We start from the raw sequence: 20945 nt of genomic DNA on the forward strand, positions 1-20945 counted from the left end.
AGAGAGTCTGCCTCGTGATTTGGGGAAGCTTAGGTCAGAACAGATGAGAACTTGGGAAGAAAAACCAGTCTGGGGTAGCAATGGATTTCCAATGAGGTAATGGTGTTTGTTTATTTGTTTGGCAAGGAGAAAAGCCATCAGAGAACAACAGGTGCCTCTCCTAGGTCTTTGGGAAGGACTCGATGGGTGGACAAAAATGCCAAACCCAGTCTTAACATCTGGCTGGCTATGCAACCAACCCCAATATTGAGAGGACAGGAAAGAAAATCTAAGACTAGGGGAGATCAGGGGAGTTATAACAACAATGTTCCAATTTCCCAGGGGCTGCCACAAAGAAGAGGGAGTCAAGCTATTCTCCAAAGCAGCTGAAGGCAGGAGAAGCAAGCAATTGATGGAAACTAATCAAGGAGAGAACCAACCTAGAACTAAGGAGGAATTTCCTAACAATGAGGACAATTAATCAGTGGAACAATTTGCCTCCAGAGGTTGTGAATGCTCCAACACTGGAGGTTTTTAAGGAGAGATTGGATATCCATTTGTCTGAAGAGGTGTAAGGTTTCCTGCCTAAGCAGGGGGTTGGACTAGAAGATCTCAAAGGTCCCTTCCACCTCTGTTATTCTATTCTATTGTAAAATCAACCAATAAGAACAACAGAGGATGAAGAGGGTTTTGAATTTGGACAAGTGTTGCTTTCAACCAACACCGTGCTAATCTGCCTCTCGGCCAGATAGAGGGTCAACTCCTTCCCCATCTCTGCACACACACCCCTGGCCGAAGGAAGCCTCCAGCTTCTGACTGCAGGAAGGAAAATAAGGGAAGAAAATGTGGTGTTTATTTTGGGAAATCTCCAGGGTTTTATTAAGGTGAATTCTAGAAGCTCAGGGGAAAAAAATCAAGAGTACCAAGAGAGCTGAACCAGCTGCAACGCTTCAAGTCTACCCACCTCATTTAAGCCTTGTTAAGGATCTCAAAAGTGGGAGAGAAATTGGCTTGGCAAAGGCAGTGCTTGCCTTGCAGAAAGAGATCCCGGACGTGTTCGGGGGGAGGGGGAGGGAGCTTAGCCCATGCAAGTTGATCTCTCTCTCCCTCTCCCTCCTTCCCTCTCTCTCTCTCTCTCTCTCTCTCCCTCTCTCCCTCGCTCCCATGTGCCTTTTTGCCCAGGATCTCAAGCCATGTGATCCTGTCCACAATTAAAACCATCTTTCCAAGTAGCCACCATGTTTCCAGTGTCTTTTTCCCCACTTGGAACTGAACGCAGAAGGACGTTTCTTCCAACAGTAGCAGACCATTTGCACTATCAAACTTCTCACCCAGACACATTGACCAGAAAAAGAACCAATCATCTAGGGAGGACCAGTGGATACCCATCAAATTAGGAAAAACCTCTACATGCCAGTCATCTCTTCCTTCAAAGAAAGGTTGATCACACAACAGATTCACATGAAACAGATTTGCCATTGTTTTTTTAATTTGCACTTTCAGTTGTCCCCACCCCTCCCCCAACTTGGATTTGGTGAACCAATCCAATAAACCTTCATGCATGGCCCAAATTTTACTCGGTTACATCTCAGCTTCTCAGATTTTTGGCTGGCATCACGAGTCCTCCAGCACGCAGAGTTAGAAGTTACTTGGTTTTGCTTTTTAAAAAATAAAGATCTTAAGAAGCAGAAAGCAATGACCTTTCAAATAATTACTAGGCTCTTTACGAATGTTGACTTTCACTTGTTTTTGAAGGTAATCTTAAATGAGTAAATTCCTACCTTCGTAGAATCCCAGGAACTTGGAAGCTGCCAGAAAATCTTAGAGTGGTCCAAAATTGCAGACTTTCCTTTCCCAGAAGATGTTGAATTGATGGAGATTAATAAGGTCTCTCGTGAGGATGTGGGTTCAGTCGAAGCATTGAGTTTGGGCGGGAAAGCAAATATATTCCCTTGTGAGGCAAGTTACGGGAATTGCTTCCGAGCTCCAAGTACAAGAAACTGGAAAGAGAGGGAGAAAAAAGGGAGGAAAAAAATTAAAAGGGGAACCCAGAACTTGCTAACTAACTGCTGTAGACTTAACCGAAAATCAAAACCACATATACAAAATTAGCTTTTCCTGTTGCGGAAAAGAAGTACATTCCATGCCGTGCCTACAAAGGTGAGCAAATAAGGAAAATATGTGGGGCTAAGATACCTGGAGAAGGAGGAAGCTGTCCTAAATATAATCAAGATTAAATTGCAAGTAAACCATGCCATAGAGGCGTTTTGCAATCCTTGGTTGCTTTTTCATATCTCATCATAACTAAGATAATTAGTGCTCTCGGGCAGTTACAGAAACGATAGCTGATCAATCAACTGATAAAAAGAGAATCAATTTAGCCTGCAAAGAAGGACACATCAAGGAGGAGAAAAAACGTGGTTTGAGCAGGGAAAAGGTCACTCCGACTTTGAAGATTGCACAGACGTTTCCCAAGTTTATTTTCAATCAGGAGCGAAAGACCAGGTTGGCACATGAAGGTCCAATTAAGCTGATTTATTGCCAAAGGCCTCTGTACAGGAATCTTTTCAACTAACTGTGGGCATCTGCTTAAAGCTAGATGAGGAGCGGAGGCACTCAAGGGGTGTGGGATTTAGTTCATTTGTGACTACGTAGCAATTCTAGGCTAATTCCTCTTTTGACGCCAACCCGCCCAGGTTCTGCTACTCCTTCCCCGGCATCTTGCATGCTATGACTATCCCACGATTATCATTTAAATGTTGTACCTTATGATTCTAGATGAATGTATCTTGTCTTTTTATGTACACTGAGAGCATAGGCGCCAAAGACAAATTCCTTGTGTGTCCAATCACACTTGGCCAATAAAGAATTCCATTCCATCCTATTCCTATTCCTATTCTGTTCTCCAACACAAAGCTTCATTGATACATTTGGCCCACCTCTACAGCGCTTCCACTGCTCCTCCTGGAAAGTTTAGGATACAATTTCCTACCAGTTTGGAAATGACAAGAATCTGCAAAATTGATTTCAATGATTTTGATTGATTGGCTTGGTGGGCGTGGCAGGGGAAGGATACTGCAAAATCCCCATTCCCTCCTCACTCTGGGGCCAGCCAGGGGTGGTATTTGCCAGTTCTCTGAACTACTCAAAATTTCCGCCACTGGTTCTCCAGAACCTGCTGGATTTCACCCCTGGCCCCAAGTCATAGAATACAGAATAACAGATTTGGAAGGGACCTTGGAGGTCTTCTAGTCCAACCCCTCTGCTTAAGCAGGAGATACTTGCTGGAAAAGCCAAAAGGAAAGCCGGACTTTCCTGTTAATTTTATCTAATTTTTAAAATGTTAGTGTTATATTAATTCGGTTTATTTCTTGGATTGTTTCTAATTTTCTTTTAAGTTTTGTAATATGTGTTTTTTAATGCTGTACGCCGCCCTGAGTCCTTTGGGAGAAGGGCGGCATATAAATCCAATAAAACAAACAAACAAACTACACCATTCCAGAGAACCCAAGGCCTGCAAACCAACTTCCTTCTGTTAACAATTAGGATAGGTGCAGACCAGGGGTGGGTTCCTTCCGGCATTACTACCCGTTCGGTGCCCGAAAATGTTTGCATGCATGCACATTTGCCCTTTAAAAAGTCTGTGCACACATCATTGAAAAAAGGTGGGAATTACATTTTTTCAATGAAGATTGTTCTGCGCATGTGCAGAACAGAAAATCAAGATCGCAGTGCTCAAGACTGAACCGGTACGGTCACGTGTCCAGGCAAGTTACTACCTATTCAGCCGAACTGGTCTGAAACGATAGGAACGCTCCTCTGGTGCAGACAACGTGAAATTGCAGGCAGGTTTATCAGCCAAATTGCCAAACAGCTATGACCAAAAATGCTCCATTTGGAGAATGTGCCAAGCAGAGAAACAGAAACAGAGGATGAAGACCAGTTAAGATTCCTACGATGAAAGGGGCCATTCAGAAGAGGGTTTTTCGTAGATAAAACTCTACCAGCTAAAGGTCTGGGAGATAACATTATAGGCCACCTTTGTTTCAAAAGGTCAGCCTCGGACACCCAACTCCGTGAGAGATAAAAATGCATATTTAACCAAATAAACTGGTTGCCAGAACAACGGAAGAAATGAATGCCACGTAATGCCCTGACCCAAGATAGGATTTGACCCATCCCTGGTGAGACCAGAGGAAATAAAGAGGCTCAGGAGAAGCGCTTTTCTGAACTCAGATGGAGATTTATCCTGGGCTCCTCCATTGAATAAATCTGACTTCCCTTCACTCTTGCTTCTTAAATAAACCACCGCAACTGATTGGGCTAACAGGATGCACCAAACCAACTGTGTGTAGTCGGTTAAGCCAGCCAGTTCCTTGGTGGCTTAACCAACTGCACACAGCCAGTCGCAGAGTTCAGCCTAGCTTTTCCAGAGATTCCAAGAATAAGTAATATGTGTCCAAGGGAACCCTAACCAACTTCTGATTCCAGATTAGCTGTCCACCATCTGATTGTTCTAGTCTTTTCCTCCCGGCTAAGCCAAGGAAAGAAGAGGTGGCCTGGGTTAATAGCACTAGCAATAGCCCTTAGACTTATATACCGCTTCACAGTGCTTTTGCAGCCCTCTCTAAATGGTTTACGGAGTCAGCCTCTTGCCTCCAACAATCTGGGTCCTCATTTTACCCACCTTGGAGGGATGGAAGGCTGAGTCAACCCTGAGCCATTCAGGATCAAACTTGACTGTAGGCATAGTTAGCTTGCAGTACTGCATTCTAACCACTGGGAGGGAGGGAGGGAGGGAGGGAGGGAGGGAAGGAAGGAAGGAAGGAAGGAAGATAGCAATAGTATTTAAGACTTATAAACCGCTGCTTCACAGCCCTCTCTAAGCAGTTTACAGAGTCAGCCTCTTGCCCCCCAACCATCTGGGTCCTCATTTTACCCACCTCGGATGGATGGAAGGCTGAGTCAACCTTGAGCCTGGGGAGATTTGAACTGCTGAACTGCAGCTAGCAGTCAGCTGAAGTAGCCTGCAGTAGTGCACTCTAATTACTGTGCCAGCCAACTTGACCAAGTTCATTGTGGCTTCTATTGGCAAGCAGGGAGGAGAGGAGACAAGAGGGGGGGGAGAGGGGAGAGGAGGGGCAGGGGAGGAGAGGAGACCAATACTTGGTCTCCATTGAACTATCCCTAGTACTATGAAAAGATGAGAAATTCATTCAGTCTCATTTCTGTTTCTTCTTTGTCAAACAACAACTGATCAGCATGAGCTAATTTCTCCATAAACCTAGCCTGATGGAGACCACCAGCAAAGCATATGAGCACAAAGGCTGTAACTTACATCAATCCTAACCCCTAACCCACACCCCATACCCATTCCAGAACACCAAGGGCTGATTTATTGAACAGACCCAAACGTCAAACATTGTCAAACTTTGGAAGTCAACACCAGTGCCGAATCTGCAATCCCATCTCCTTTATTTCCACAAACTGGTGGTCTCAGCAGGCTGCCATACCCTCTTACAATAGAAGTCCCATCTCCAGTCCAACAATGCTACCTTGATTGCTTCTCCGTGCCCTGGATACATCAAAGCCATCCATCGGCCATAGAGGTCTTCCCCGCCTTGGTTTCCTTCTCTTTGCAACAGGAGCCAAGCCAGGGGTGAAAGCCAGCATTCTGGAAAACCAGTAGCAGAAATTTTGAGTAGTTCGGAAAACTGGCAAATGCCACTTCTGGCTAGCCCCAGAATGGGGTAGGGATGGATATTTTACAGTATCCTTCCCCTGCCATGCCCACTAAGCCATGCCCACCAAGCAATGCCAGGCCCACCAAGCAACGCCCACAGAACTGATAGTAAAAAAAATTGAATTTCACCACAGAGCCAAGCTCCCTTTGTATTAATGGACCCAGATCACTCCAGCCTTGGGCTCTCCAATGAAGCTTTGTCAGAAATCAAATTCCTGGCCTCCTGCCACCATTGTGTGGGGAACAAGGCCATTTATAATCATTCTGCAAGACATCCTTCCTTGGCATCCCCGCCTTCGCTTTGCTTGGTGGCTGCCAAGAAGCCGGTTCCCTGCTAGCAATCTGAAATCCTTCACTTCCAATGACAACATGGCATTATAAGAGTCAAGAGCTTCGCAGATGTAAAGGCAGGGAGGCCCTCTTTAAAAAAAATACATGCGCGCGGCTTACAATGCCATTCAAAACGCCCCCGGAATGTAGAAAACACTCAACCTTAAAGCTTTCCTCTTTATGTACCAAGTGCACAGTTCATAAAGAGACAAGTTTGAGGGGATTCAAGAACAGAGCGTGAAAATAAGAGCGTCATTTTATGCATTTGCTTACTAGGAGGTTCGGTTCGGTTTTCACGCAGGTGGTCCAAGGTTGAGAAGCAACAATAGAATCCAGAGGGAAGGAACCGAAAGACGCATCAAGGAAACTGAGGAAGGCTGTGGGCAAATCAAGGACAGAAGAACATTGAAAAATGAGGCGGGGAAGGGAGGGATCAGGTTGAGGAAAGGTAATATAGATGGCGACGTCTAATAATATTATGCTCTGGAAAGAGACAGCACCCGTCTCAGATCTGGTTTGATTGTTACACTGCCCACAATGCATTTCAAGCTCTACCTTTCAATTTGCCTTTTTAAAAAAAACAGTGGTGCCATCTGGTGCAATCCTTGTCTAACTATCTTGCAACCACACTGCGGCTTAGACTTCAGCAGGAGTGAGGATATCAATGAAGCCACTAGTGTTCAACGTAGGCCAGGGGTGAGCAAACTGCAGCTCTGGAGCCGCATTGTGGCTCTCTCATCCCTCTGCTGTGGCTCCTTGTCGTTCAAAATATGGCACAACTGCCAATGTGCGACACCCGCCAGAACGTGATTTATTGAGCTCTTTGACCTCGGAAGGCCAACCATGGATAAATCCAAGAAAAGAAAAGTTTCAGAAGGAAACAGAACTTTTAGTTCAACTACATATGCTAGTTCTGTGGCTGCTCAGGAAATAGTCAGGCACAGGAAGACTTTTGTGGCTCCCGGTGTTTTATTTTCTGTGGGAAACGGGCCCCAATGGCTCTTTGAATGTTTAAGATGGGCGACCCCTGACCTAGGCCAATAGAAGGTTGCTCTTATTGTAAAGGACATCTGCAGGATTCTTTTCACTGGCCTCTAAAGGGAAGAAAGGATCAACCAGAGCTTCGGCTTGCAACCACGGGGGCAAAGGAGAAGCAGGAATCGACCTAAGCTTTGGAGCGATTGGCTGATTCCCTCTGGCTTTCTCCGTAATTGATGAGATCTCACACTATGAGCAAACAACCTTGGAGGGAAAAGTAGGGTGGACTTGTTGAGTGTGATGCTGTATCAGGACATCGTCCTTCTTTGGGTTGGGATCTGAGTGGTGGGATGTGGCAATCTTTGGAAAAGGCAATTATTTCCATTGACCCTCCAAAACATCTCTGAGTTGGGAGCTTCTACTAACATATCATAAATGCTCAAGGTTGATGCCCAGCATAGGATCTTCTGTTGTTGACTTTGATGCTAGAATATCATCTGCATTTCTTAGTTTTTTTCCTGGCTTACTTCTGTTTCATTTCAGCTCTTACATGTTTAATGGCTCTGGTGATCACTTTTCTCTCCCCCCCCCAAAAAAAATGGACACCCTGTGTCTCTCGGGGTGTCATGGAACAACCCCAGTGAGAATAGCCAAAGCTCAGAGTTGACACTCAACCATTTATGGCCGCATCTAGGCAGCTTCCATCCAACATCCAAGCACCATAGCTGGCAGTTTCAGCATTGGGGAAGCCGAGATGCTCAACGCTTCGGGAAGACCTACCTTAAGCCACCTCTATCCCTGGTGTGACAAGTGCTAATTTCACACCTTCTTAAAAGACTCGCTCAGGAAGGATTGCCTTGACACATTCCTGACGCTCTGGCTTCTTCAGGGCACAGTTGCATTTAATTAACCTGATAATGACACATCGTTGCTTCCTATTTGTAGAGTGTCGTACAGTCCCAAATAGAAGGGGAAGATCAGAGAAAGTGTTCGCCCCAGAAAGTGGGCGACAAGAACATGTTCCTTCAATGATTCACTTCCCTCTCTTCTACCATTAAAGCAAAGATGGTGCAGAAACAGTGTCCCTCAATGCCGTCTGCAAACAGGGGTTGCAGAAAAGACTGCCGAGGGTTACATATTAAGCGTGCAATTAATAGAAGGATTTTGAAAAAGCCTTCAGGAATAGCTGCTTTGTTCGGAAAGATGGAAATAACCAGAAATGGGTGTTTCATGCTACGGTGGACTCTCGCTGCACTGCTTCCAGGGACATTCAGTACCCTGGGCAGGAACCAACCGCATGAAGACACTTTGAGGATTACTCGATGGGAAGTTGGGGTTAGCCAACACAGATGGGTTTTTTGAATCCTTTCTTTTGAACTCACTTCCCTGCCTTGAATGGTCCTTCCAAATGCCAATGGGAGTTGAAATGAAACAATGTTCATATTTCCAACCCTCCCTTCCCTTCCTTCCTTCCCTCCTTCCTTCCTTCATTTCCTTCCTTTCCTTCCTTCCTTCCTTCCCTCCTTCCTTTCCTTTCCTTCCTTCCTTCCTTCCTTCCTTCCCTCCTTCCTTCCTTCCTTCATTTCCTCCCTTTCCTTCCTTCCTTCCTTCCTTCCTTCCCTCCTTCCTTCCTTCCTTCATTTCCTCCCTTTCCTTCCTTCCTTCCTTCCTTCCTTCCTTCCTTCCTTCCTTCCTTCCTTTCCTTCCTTCCTTCCTTCCTTGGTGTTACAGTGGTTAGAATGCAGTATTGCACACTGATTCTGCCCGCTGCCAGCAGTTTGATTCTCACTGGCTCAAGGTTGATTTCATCCTTCCATCCTTCCGAAGGTGGGTAAAATGAGGACCCGGATTGTTGGGGGGCAAGAGGCTGACTATCAAACCTGCAAGCCATCTTTTCTTTTTAGGTTTCAGGCCTGCCACACTTTCTACCATCTAATTTCTACTGTGGGAAAATGGGAGGGGGGGGGGGATTATGTGGAGCTGGGTGATTTGTAGCCATAACAACATTCTTCTGAGAAAGCCAAGGTCATCTTTGTCTCTGCACCTGGCCAGATCTGGATGGGAGGAATCTGTGTTCGTGGCAGTGGGAGATCGGACCATGTGATGGACTGGTGGGTGTGGGGGGGCAAGATCTTGAACTTTCAACTGGGTGGGAAAACCCGGAAGCTTTCAGATTCGGGTTTTCCCAGATGTGCCAACGTGGCTCTCTTCATAAAGTGGAACTTTGAGGAATCCTTTGCCTCGGATTCTGATTTTATTTTGGATGCTATTTGGATGCTACCTTAGCCCTGACTCTGTAAACCGCTGAGAGAGGGCTGTGAAGCACTGTAAAGCAGCATATAAGTCTAAGTGCAATTGCTGTTTCAACATGAATCCACTACCCCATCCTTGTTCACACACACACACACACCAATCCGACATCTTTCCTGAACCGCCGGTCTTGAGTAGACCACTCTCTTTGTCAATCCAATTTCTTGTGCAGGCTGTTACTACAGAGATGACGCAAAACTAGGAAAGTCACCCGAAAAGAGGAGAAGCAGAGACGCCTGGTAGGTGTTAGGTGATCTCCAGAGCCACGTCGTTGCACAATATCGAAGCGGAGCATAACTAATATAGATTCCCTTTATCATCTGCCGTAGATTGGTCTCGATAGAGGACACGCCATTAGCTAAGCGCTCTGCAGGCTTCCTAATTTCCGGAGAAATAGGATTTCCCCAGCCATTAAAACCGATCGCCGGCCACCGTCAAACCTGCTGATTTCATTAAGAGACGCCATCTGCATCCAGAAACCGAACAAAGCGGTGATATCAAACAATGCCATTAGCTGGCATTTATCCTGGCCCGAAAACGAGCTATTGTTCTGGAGGCGAGGCATAATCTAATCTACATAAGGGAGAAGAATAGCGACGGTTCTCTCTCATTCTACTTGCCATCACGGGTCAGGTAAATGGAATGAATGCAAATTTCTACTCCTGTTTTGTTCTATCCACTCCCAGCCCTCGTTTATCAAACAGCGTTGGCTAGTACGAGGAAGAAGAAAATATCTCAGGTTGCTTTCCGCCAGTTTCTCGTTCAATCTGGCGAGAGATCATTTGCTCTACACCAGGGGTGTCCAAACTTGGCAACTTTAAGACTTGTGGACTTCAACTCCCAGAATTCTGGGAGTTGAAGTCCACAAGTCTTAAAGTTGCCAAGTTTGGACACCCCTGCTCTACACGGTCTCGGAGGAGCAGGAAACGGGGGAGAAGGGGACCTTCTCCTGGATGGATTGTGAGGATCTTGAAGTTCTTTAGCCAAGCGGCCACTGGGAAAAGGGACGAGACCGCTTTCACTTTCATTCTCCAAGGCAGGGGTGAGCAACCTGTGGCTCTGGAGCTCATGTGGCTCTTTCATCGCACTGCTGTGAGAATCACTGTCCTAAGCTAATAGGAAAGTTGTTGAGAACTGGGGCACTCAGTTACTCTGGGGTGGGCTTCAAAAATTGCACCAATGGGCTCGTTGCCCCGTTGCTGGGTGGGCGTGGTCATGGTGGGTGTGGCCTAGATGGCCTCCTGCATCCCTGGGGGGGGGGTGGGATTTTATACACTCCTCAGGCTCCGGAGGCTTTCCGGAGGCTGGAAACAGGTTTGTTTCTGGACCTCCGGAAGTTCCGGTAGGCCCAATTTTTGCCCTCCCCGAGCCTCCGTTTAAGCCCTGCACTTCCCTTGCATGATGAATGAGCCTTGTGGAGACTCCTGGAGGGGTGTGACCAGCCAGGGGTGCCCCTTGGGGGTTTGCCAAACTGGGCAGAATCCTAGCTCACCCGTGCAAACCCCCAGCAGCCCACCCTGGCTGTTACTTCCCAAAGGGTAAAATTGAGATGTCGTTTTTCTGTGCAATTCGCCTCCGGTTCCTATCTGCCCTTTGACTTTAGGTAGCTTCTGCATTTTCTTATCATTTTATTTTTTTGAGTCAATCCAACCAAGTAAAATCACTCGGGAAGCAAACGATTCTTTCCTTGCCAGACTACAAAGCCATCCCCGAATCAGAATCCGAGAAGCAGACCTCCCTCTCACTATGATTAGGCCGCCATAGCTATCCCGAACGAGGGTCTTGAGAAAGGGGCAGGCAGAGGCGCATCCTTGGGGAAGGGGCTGCTTTGATGGGGAAAGAAATCCCTTGATTTGGAAAATGCATTTCAGCTCAACCTTCGCGCAAAGCTCAACGTTGCTTTTCATCAAAACTCTGCCCGGCTCTCTATGACGGCTGGGTTTGTTTCCAGGCCCCTCTCCTCTCTTTTCTCATCTATTCAGCGTCCTTCACAAATCTTCAAAATGATGGCTCCAATTTCCCGGCTGTCTCTATTTCGAGAGGTTGTAATTTGAGTTTGTTTTTGATGACAGTACCAGGATCTACTCAACTCCTGGTGTTATTGTAGATCTCCTTCCCCATCTCTCTTTCTCTCTTTTCTTTCTTTCTTTCTCTCCCTCTTCCCTCCCTCTCTCTCTCCCTCTCTCTCTCTTTCTCTTACTTGCTCCCTCTCCACTCCCTCTTTCTTTCTCCCTCCCTCCCTCCCTCTCCTTCCCTCTTCCTCTCCCTCTTCCTTCCTCTCCCTCCCCCTCTCCCCTCCCTCTTTCTTTCTCTCTCCCTCCCTTTCTCTTTCTCTCCTTCGCCATCCCTCTTTCTCTTCCTCTCTCCTTCCCTTTCTCTCCCTCCCTCTCCCTCCCCCTCCTCCTCTCCCCTCCCTCTCCCTCTCTCCCTCCCTTTCTCTTTCTCTCCCTCCCCCTTTCTCCCTCCCTCCCACTGTCCCTCCCTCCCTTCCTCCCTCCCTTTCTTTCTCTTTCTCTCTGCCTCTAACTCCCTCCCTCTTTCACTTTCTCTCTCTCCCTCTCTGTCCGGTCTAGAAGCATTAAATATTGTCACACAGGTAGTCCTCGACTTACAACAATTCATTTAGTGACTATTCAAAGTTTACCACAGCCCTGAAAAAAAAAGGGAAGCAACTGGTCCATGGTTACGCGATCAAAATTCAGGGGCTTGGCAGCGGTCTCACATTTATGACGGTTGCTGTGTCCCAGGATAACTTGATCCCTTTTTGTGACCTTCCTCACTGGAGGCTTTTAAAAAGAGACTGGACAACCGCTTGTCTGAGACAGCTTGGGATGGGGGGGGGGGTCTCCTGCTTGAGCAGGGGGTTAGACTAGAAGACCTCCAAGGTCCCTTCCAGCTCTACTTTATTCTGCTCTCAAGGGTTAGGGGAAGGATCAAACAAACATTTTACAAAGTCCCCAGCAGGGAAACCGTTCTCCAGCTTCTACTTCCAGAAGGAAGGAAACGAAAGGGAGACTCTGGGCCATAACGGATGCATTCACCTCCCCGTCTCGTCCTCCCCTGGGTGAAAATATTTCCAGCATTAGCTCATTGACTCCGGTCTGGTCTCCAAACCATTTCTCAAATGTTTACTCCTCGTTACTGCAGATGTCTGTCTGCAGCAGCTTTTCCTTGGGTCGGAGTCACACAGCTCAAGGAAGGCATCAGTATAAATTAAGAGCGAAGCCGGTGGGAGTCTCATTTGTATTCTGGTCCAGCGGCCTCAGCCTTCAGCGTGGAAGAAACACAGGGAAGCTTTGCCGAGGAGGCCTGAAGAATATTTCACTCCAATTCCAATTTATTTCCCGTTATTAATGCTTCTGGAAGCTGAGCCTCGCCTAGAAGCAAAAAAAACCCCACACCACATCCAGGAGGGCTGCTGGGCTCGGCTCTAATCTCATTAGCCAGCTTAGACAACAGGGCTCAGGATTCAATTTGGAAGAAGTTATAGGAAAACTTAAGAGGAGCAGTCCTGGGGGAGGGCAAAGACCCCCGTCCGAATGAGATGTGTCTCAGTTGGGCATTTTTGCCAGATTCTCGGGTGTGATGGAGGAATCTTGTGTTGTGACCCAGGCTTCCTTACAAAGCACGAGGCAGAGTCTGGGTCCTGACAAAAGCCCTTTTATTGACACGGCTGTGAATTCCTTTCATTCACAGTCCACAAGGCTTGGCAAACAGTCTTTCAGAGGAATGTTTATCAACACGAACCTTATCTCACTGGGCAAGCTGCCAGATCACTAGTTTCCAAACGCAGGGCAAGGCAAAACTGGGTACAGTGTCTCTTATAGTCGCAAACAGAACTTTCCACTCTTGAAATGACTGAGTGAACAAATTGTTTCCTGCAAAAGCCCCCTCCCCATTCGCCCCTCTTTTGTTTCCTATGGGAGGGGCCAATCACCTCCACGGTGTGGCTTTACTCCCAAGTCAACCTTGTTTTCTTAGTTGTTCTTGTCTTCTGGCAGCTCTGCGCAGGCGCACACTGGGAACAGGCTCCAGCTGTTCCTCTGCCTCACTGCTGTCTAGCTCCCTCTCTGCCTCTGATGCAGAGCCCTCACCAGAGTCTTTCTCAGCCTCCGGGACTGGCCCATGTTCCTCCCCAACCGCCTCACTGTCTGATTCTGCTGCCAGCTCTGCTGGCCACCAGCGGGCCAGCATTTTAGCATTCAAGGTGCAATGGCTGGACTCACACAGGACATGCTAAGCCATGTCAGATAAACTGTATTTGCTTAGTCTAGGATGGATGGATGGATGGATGGATGGATGGATGGATGGAAGGAAGGAAGGAAGGAAGGAAGGAAGGAAGGAAGGAAGGAAGGAAGGAAGTTTCCGCATTATTTCTGTCACATTGTTACTGGAGATAGATCCAGTTCCTTGGACTTCCAGACTTTAAGTTCCCCAAATCCCACGTTGGTTGGAGAACATGGCCAGCTGAATTCCACGCACATATCTGGAAGTTCTGGAAGTTCTCCAGGAGAAAAAAAGTTGCTGGGTTGTTTGAAAAAGCGAAGGAAAGAGCCCATCACTGAATTCATCCCTTGTTTCTAGGCTTCCTATCAGTATTTTCTCATGCATTCCAACCAAGTAATGGATAAGTTGGTCTTGGCCAACTTGGGTGCCTCCCAAATATGTTGGACTGAGCTCCACAGAGTCCCCAGCCAGCTTGGCCCAAAACCATGGAGGGATTATGGGAATAGACATCCCTCAAATCCAGGAGGTTCTGGGCTGATGAAGGTGGATGAAGCCCTTCAAGCACATCCAGAAGCATACTTCTGTTTGTTGAGAACAGACTGCAACTGGCAAGTAAAATTCAAATGTCAGAGGTTGAAACATACTCAGTTACCCAAGCAGGCATGCACACATTTCTCAAAGAACAATAGGACTTCCATTAAAATTCACTGCGGATCATAATTTCAGGCTCAACATGTCCTCATGAATAACCATCTCTACTAAGAAGAGGACACCAGAGACACCAAGAGATTACAGAATCTGCAAAGTTTGGCCTGGATAAATGCGATGTTTCACCAACACGTCTTGCTATGATTTCTTTAGTGCAGTGATTCTTGACCTTGGCAACTTTCACCTGTGTGGCCTTCGATGCCCAGAATTACCCAGCCAGATGTGAGTTGAAGGCCACACAGCTTTAAATTGCCAAACACTAGTTTAGTGTGGCCCAGGGAGCAAAGTAGAAAAGAGAGGGAGAGAAAGAAAGAAAAAAGGAAGAAGGAAGGAAGGAAGGAGGGGAGGAAAGAAAGAAAGAAAGAAAGAAAGAAAGAAAGAAAGAAAGAAAGAAAGAAAGAGCAGGGGATGGAAGGAGGGAGGGAGGGAGGGAAGAAAGAAAGAAAGAGAAAGAAAGTTAAGGGAAGGGAGGGAGGAAAGAAGAAAGGAAAGAAAGAGAAAGGGAAGGGAAGGAGGCAAGAAAGAAGGAAGGAAAGAAAGAGGAATAAAGAAAGAAAGAAGAGGGGGGCAGGGAGGGAGGAATAAAGAAAGAGGGAAGGGAAAGAAGGGAAGGGAGGGAGGAAAGAAAGAGAAAGAGAGAGAGAGAGAAAGAACCAATCAGAAGCATGCACCTGAGCCGAGTCAGCTGCTGCTCCTCAAACTCTAAAAGGTTATAGCAAATAATATGATGGGATAGATTTTCCCTATAATGTGAAGAAAATTGCTTTTTACCAACTATCTGGCAGTTCCAAAGCAATTACACTTTGGGGGAGAGCTGAGAAGGCGAGAGAGAATACCTGAGTGCTGTGCATATAGATACAGATATTTGGCCTGTTGTTGTTAATGTGGAAACCAAGTAATAGCAGAAAATGCCTCTAAAAGCAGCAATTTCAGGTATCAGACATGTGAGTATTAAATATTTACTTCTTGCAAAAGAGACGGCGTGTGCCGGGGAACCGGACAGTATGGCTAAACAGTGTTATTGGGAACGGGATCCTGTTAGCATCTCTCACCTGGTCAAGGTGGGCCGTAATCATCCACGTTGGACTTCTCCAGTTGCGTTTGACCCCCTTTCCCAGCCCATTGTCCTCCCTGCTCCGAGGCCCTCTGGATTCCCTTTGGTGTCGGTCTTCTTCCAACACAAAGCTCACCGTTGCTTGTTGTAGCAGGGGCTTGGTGGAACCAAGCAGTGGCTTTCTACAAACCAAGATTACTACTACAGAACAAGCCACCGCAAGCTTGGTTTGTACAAAATTGGAGCCATGGATTTGTGGCTCTCCCTTTGTCCCTGCAAGGCGATCCAACCGGTCAGTCCTAGAGATCAACCCTGACTGCTCTTTAGAAGGCCAGATCCTGAAGAGGAAACTCAAAGTCTTTGGCCACCTAAGGAGAAGGAAGGCCTCCCTGGAGAAGAGCCTCATGCTGGGAACGATGGAGGGCAAAAGAAGAAGGGGACGGCAGAGAAGGAGGTGGCTGGATGGAGTCACCAAAGCAGTTGGCGTGAGCTTGAATGGACTCCAGAGGATGGTAGAGGATGGGAAGGCCTGGAGGAAAGTGGTCCATGGGGTCTTGATGGATCGGACACGACTTCGCAACTAACCATAACAACCTTGGCAATTGATTACAGGGACAGGACCTAAATATGAGCAAGTCCATGAATAGTCCCTTGTGTGGCCTTCAACACTTCTTTTTCTAACTCCAGCTAAAAGTGTTTGGGAGATTTCACAAGCCATCTCAGATGTTCACAGCAGCCCAATACAGCCCTACGCTCAGACTACACAAACCATCAATTAGACATGGCTTATAAACAATCATATGGGTTCCACCCACAGCACAAGGAAGCACGGTCTTTCTTTGTCTGCCACTTGACGTTGTGGCTGTTGCAGTGTCCCCCCCCCCCAGTCACAAGATCGTGATTGTTTCAATGGTCACAGCTTCCCACAGTCACATCATCCCCACTTCTGATCTTCACTGCCAGCTTCCACAACCTGAACTGTCATTGTGCACCGAAGATCACATTTAATTTCGTTGTACAAGGTGCAATGACAATAAAGTAAACTAACCAAACTTCAGCCAGCAGCCTCGGTCATTACCAAAGACTCATCCGTGTTCTGGATTCCTGACAGACATCGCCAAAGGTGTTTGATTGATTTTGCTGCTAATATCAATCTGGGCATCCCGTTTATCAGCTCCAAAGCCTTTTCCAAGAATTTGTGCTACCTCATTTCTCAAGACAGTGCTGGGGGAGGAAAGGAAAGGCCAACCCCCGACTTATGAAGGATCCTCCTTTAAAACAATCATTGTCCTGCTATTATTATTATTGACTCTTGCAAAGTGAAATTGAAGCATGAAGCAGATGTATGCCCTAGATAATAACCTTTATTAGACCAGCTATTTAGGGCAAAACAAAAGGCGACCAAGCCAAGAATCCACAGAGGCGACACTGAAAATCCATCACAAGGCAACAAGGGGAATTGACACTAATCACCCCCATTTCTTTCCACCGGTTAGGGACCTTCAAGTGCCCCTCTTAACCACGGCAGGATAAATGGGATTAATTTTATTGATCGGCAAAAGTTACATTGCCGAGACAAAGCAATGAGTTCCACGCTTCTCCTTTGCTCCTGAACTGAGGAAGGGGGCTGGAAATGGATGGATGGATGGAAATGGAGAAGACCAAATCCCTTCAGTAAAGAGTTTCATCCAAGGTCCCATTCAATTTAGAGATCCGATTATTGATTGATTGATTGATTATGTTGGTATGGTTGACCATCTCATGGAGATATTCTCTCAAAGGTCTCCCCCTTCAGGTTCTGGACCTTGGGGCCTTGTGTGTCTTCGGGATGAATTCCTTGGAAGCCTGCTGCAATTTTTGATAGGCAATTCATAGCAGCTGCCTTTCAAGGCTCTCCATCAAAAGGGCTGGCCTGGTTTGGAATTTGGACTTTGATCTCTGCACAATCAGCAGCAATTCTTGGCTTGATCTGTATCATTCCTCATGATTGATCTGGATCTGTTCTTATCCGTGTCTTGTTTTTTCCTCTTGAGCACCTCACTAGCCTCGGTCTCCTCTTCCAAACCTCTTTCTGCCTTTGTATCCTGCAGCTAAGGTCTCCAACCTACCCGCCATGTCTTCTCATCCCCACCTTCTCCCCCGGTCTCACCATCAGAATTAAACAGAATAACAAAGTTGGAAGGGACCTTGAGGTCTTCTAGTCTGACCCCCCTGCTCAAGCAGGAGACCCTATACCATCCCTGATGGGTGTTTTCCTTCCCCCTTCAGGACCGCCGTTATTAGAGGATCATTCATCCAACCGATTTTATCCTTTGTCGAGCAAAAATTCAACACTGTATTATTCATCCTTTAGAAAAGGGTTATCTGCCCGGCAATCATTTGTAACCATGAATCATACAGCGTGGCGGATGAGAGAAAGAGACAGCAAAAAGCGGGCATTGAACAAGATCAAAGTTAGAGAACAAAAACATCGCATTCTCCATCTCACTTTTCTCAGGTCTCGATGTAAGCTCTTTTCAGACCTTTTAAACATCGGTTTTCAACTGAATGAACGCAACAAAGGTGTGTTAGCTGGGACCAGGTCAGAAATGAGCACTTACAGCCCATAACACATGAATGTGAAACTGCTTTTGGGTCATGAAAAGAAAGAAGAGAACATACCACAGTTTAAACCTGGGGGGTGGGGGGAGAAGAGGAATAAACTTTAACTTTATTTAATTTATAAACCGCACCCTCTCCCCGAAGGGACTCGCTACAGCTACAGTGATCGTTCAGATACTTGGAGAAAAAGCTGTTGATCCTGACACTGGATTGGATTCAGTTTAAAGGTAAAGGTTCCCCTCGTACATATGTGCTAGTCGTTCCCAACTCTAGGGGGATATAGTGCTCATCTCCGTTTCAAAGCCGAAGAGCCAGCGCTGTCCGAAGACGTCTCCGTGGTCATGTGGCCGGCATGACTCAACACGAAAGATGCAGGGAACGCTATTCCTTTACCACCGAAGGTGGTTCCTATTTTTCTAGTTGCAGTACTTTCAAACTGCTAGGTTGGCAGAAGCTGGGACAAATAAGGGGAGCTCACTCCATTACGCGGCGCTAGGGATTCGAACTGCTGAACTGCCAACCTTTCTGATTGACAAGCTTGGTATCTTAGCCACTGAGCCACTTCAGTTTAGGGACATGAAATTGAAAAGAGGCTTTGAAGTAGATCTTGGCGCCTCCAACAGGTTGGTGCTTCCTAAACACAGTTTCGGCTTTTCCTCAAATCACACAGTAGCTACACAAGCCCAGGAAAAGTGGGTTTGAGAATAATCAACCAGTGGAGCAGACGTTTCCTTCAGAAGTTGTGGGAGCTTCATCACTGGAGGCTTTCAAGAAGAGACTGACTTGCCATTTGTCAGAAATGGTGTAGGGTCTCCTGCTTGGACGGGGGGTTGGACTAGATGACCTACAAGATCCCTTCCAACTCTAGGAGGCCAAGGTAAAACGTTGAGGAAGCCTATATTTTCCCTTGTAAAACAGGAAGTGTCTCGTGTCAAGCCAGCTCTAAAAATGAGTCAGTTCCCAGGAGGGAGAAGAAAAAGTCCACAAATGGTCACATACATGAATGTATCAACGAGTTTAACTTAGACCAATTTTACATTCCAAGGTGGCATGTAAATGGGGATTTTGCAGTTTCCTTCCCCTGGAGTGGGGAGGGAATGGGGATTTTGCAGTATCCGTCCCCTGCCATGCCCACCAAGTCATGCCCATAGAACCCCAAAAAAGCAAAAAAGTAGCAAAAAAAATGAATTTCACCACTGCCCACAAGGGTGGAACCTTCTCACAATGGACCTCTTGACAAGACCCCAATATCCCAGGGCTTCCAAAATCTTGATTTATCTGGGATTCACTTCTTCCAATAAATATATTTCTCTCTCCTTGGTAGTGGTGGCGCAAAATTACTCCATTCATTTCCGTGACACTGTGCTGAGTTAGCCCCTTGCTCTTTTTATCCGAAACTGCTGTTTTTCTGCTATCATTTATTGTCCCTGTCATTGGTTCCCATTTCTTTGGTGCTGTTTTCATATCGAATCTGATGGTTTACAGTTCCACCTGTTTATCAGTTGAGCTATCCGTCCATCTTGGCATCCAGGTATTGTGGAGTGCCAAGATTAATTCCTTCTACTCTCGCTCTCTCCATCTCGTGGGACCCCTCCATTAGAATCCAGTATCCAAGGTTAAACGTAACCAGGGGTGGGGTACAAATAATTTAACAACCAGTTTTCTGCCCTAATAACCAGGTGGGTAGGCGTGGCTCGGTGGTCATGTGACCAGGTGGGCATGGCCAACTCAACGTCACTCATATCGATGGGCGCTTCGCCTTAGCTGCTACAATGGAATAAGGGTTAACCGGAGAGGCAGTTTCTGTAAGCAGGGCAACAAAGATTAGGCTAGAAACAACATCAGACTGTTTCCTTCCTGCCTGCCTGCCTGCCTTCCTTCCTGCCTTCCTTCCTGCCTTCCTTCCTTCCTGCCTTCCTGCCTTCCTTCCTTCCTGCCTTCCTTCCTGCCTTCCTTCCTTCCTGCCTTCCTTCCTTCCTGCCTGCGTGCCTTCCTTCCTTCCTTCCTTCCTTCCTTCCTTCCTTCCTTCCTTCCTGCCTGCCTGCCTGCCTGCCTGCCTGCCTGCCTGCCTTCCTGCCTGCCTGCCTTCCTTCCTGCTTTCCTGCCTGCCTTCCTGCCTGCCTGCCTGCCTGCCTTCCTTCCTGCCTGCGTGCCTTCCTTCCTGCCTGCCTGCCTGCCTTCCTGCCTGCCTGCCTGCCTGCCTGCCTTCCTGCCTGCCTTCCTTCCTTCCTGCCTTCCTGCCTGCCTTCCTGCCTGCCTGCCTGCCTTCCTTCCTGCCTTCCAGGAATCCACCAAGGCTGCCAGAACTCTGAGGACCAAAGGACACCCGTAGCACAAGAGAAGCGAGCACTCTGCAAAGCCAGTGCTGCAAACGCTGCAACAATGGTGCCCACGCATGTCTGCCCGACATGTGGCAGAAAGTTTTGTGCCCGTATACCTGCAGACGCGTCGTGGGCAGCCCGCAACCTGTTAGATGCCAAGGCCCTCTTCGAGCACCATGGACAAACATCATCATCATAAAGTGAACATGAGAACACATCTAAGGAGGAGCGGAGTTGAGGAAATCCAAAGAACAAGGATTTCAGCTTTCAACAAGATTTCAGCTGCGTTGCCATCCGAGCCTTCAGCTACTAACAAATCATTTCCTACTGGAAAAGATGAAGGTGGGATCAGAAACATTAAAGCCAACCGAAAGCAGGGGATTCAAATCCCTGGGACCTTCCAGCTGGTTTCACACATGCATTAAACCCCGGTTTGATTGACCTAGAAGTGGCCCAGGTTCGCACACCAAGCCAAAACAAATCCCAGGAGGTTTTAGCCACAAGGAGAGAATGCCAGCCTCTGTCAGTGCACTTGCAGCAGGCTTCCTCGAATAATAATAATAAAAAAAGAAGCTGGTACAGGATTGCCATGTGGAATATTAAACTGCAATTCAGCAGGAGATACAACTGCCGCTTGAACAAATTATTAGTAGCAGTAGCAGCACAGCCCACTATATATTTTAATCAGATCACT

At 47.0% G+C, this 20945-nt stretch overlaps 1 protein-coding gene across 9 annotated transcripts in view; it reads right to left on the minus strand.

Moving 5' to 3' along the window:
• The window catches only part of LINGO1 (leucine rich repeat and Ig domain containing 1), a 259989-nt gene that overhangs the window by 233062 nt on the left and 5982 nt on the right, over positions 1-20945 (minus strand). For 8 of the 9 annotated variants that reach the window (XM_081964983.1, XM_081964989.1, XM_081964981.1 and 5 more), the window contains exon 2: positions 1761-1979. The gene's annotated coding sequence lies outside the window, so the exon portion shown is untranslated. Of the gene's footprint in view, positions 1-1760; positions 1980-4666; positions 4683-20945 lie in introns of those variants that run through there. The other variant, XM_081964985.1, reaches the window with a different exon arrangement.

The sequence above is a fragment of the Natrix helvetica genome, assembly GCF_964273705.1.
Source record: "Natrix helvetica genome assembly, chromosome: 12".
Taxonomy (NCBI): Eukaryota; Metazoa; Chordata; class Lepidosauria; order Squamata; family Natricidae; genus Natrix; species Natrix helvetica.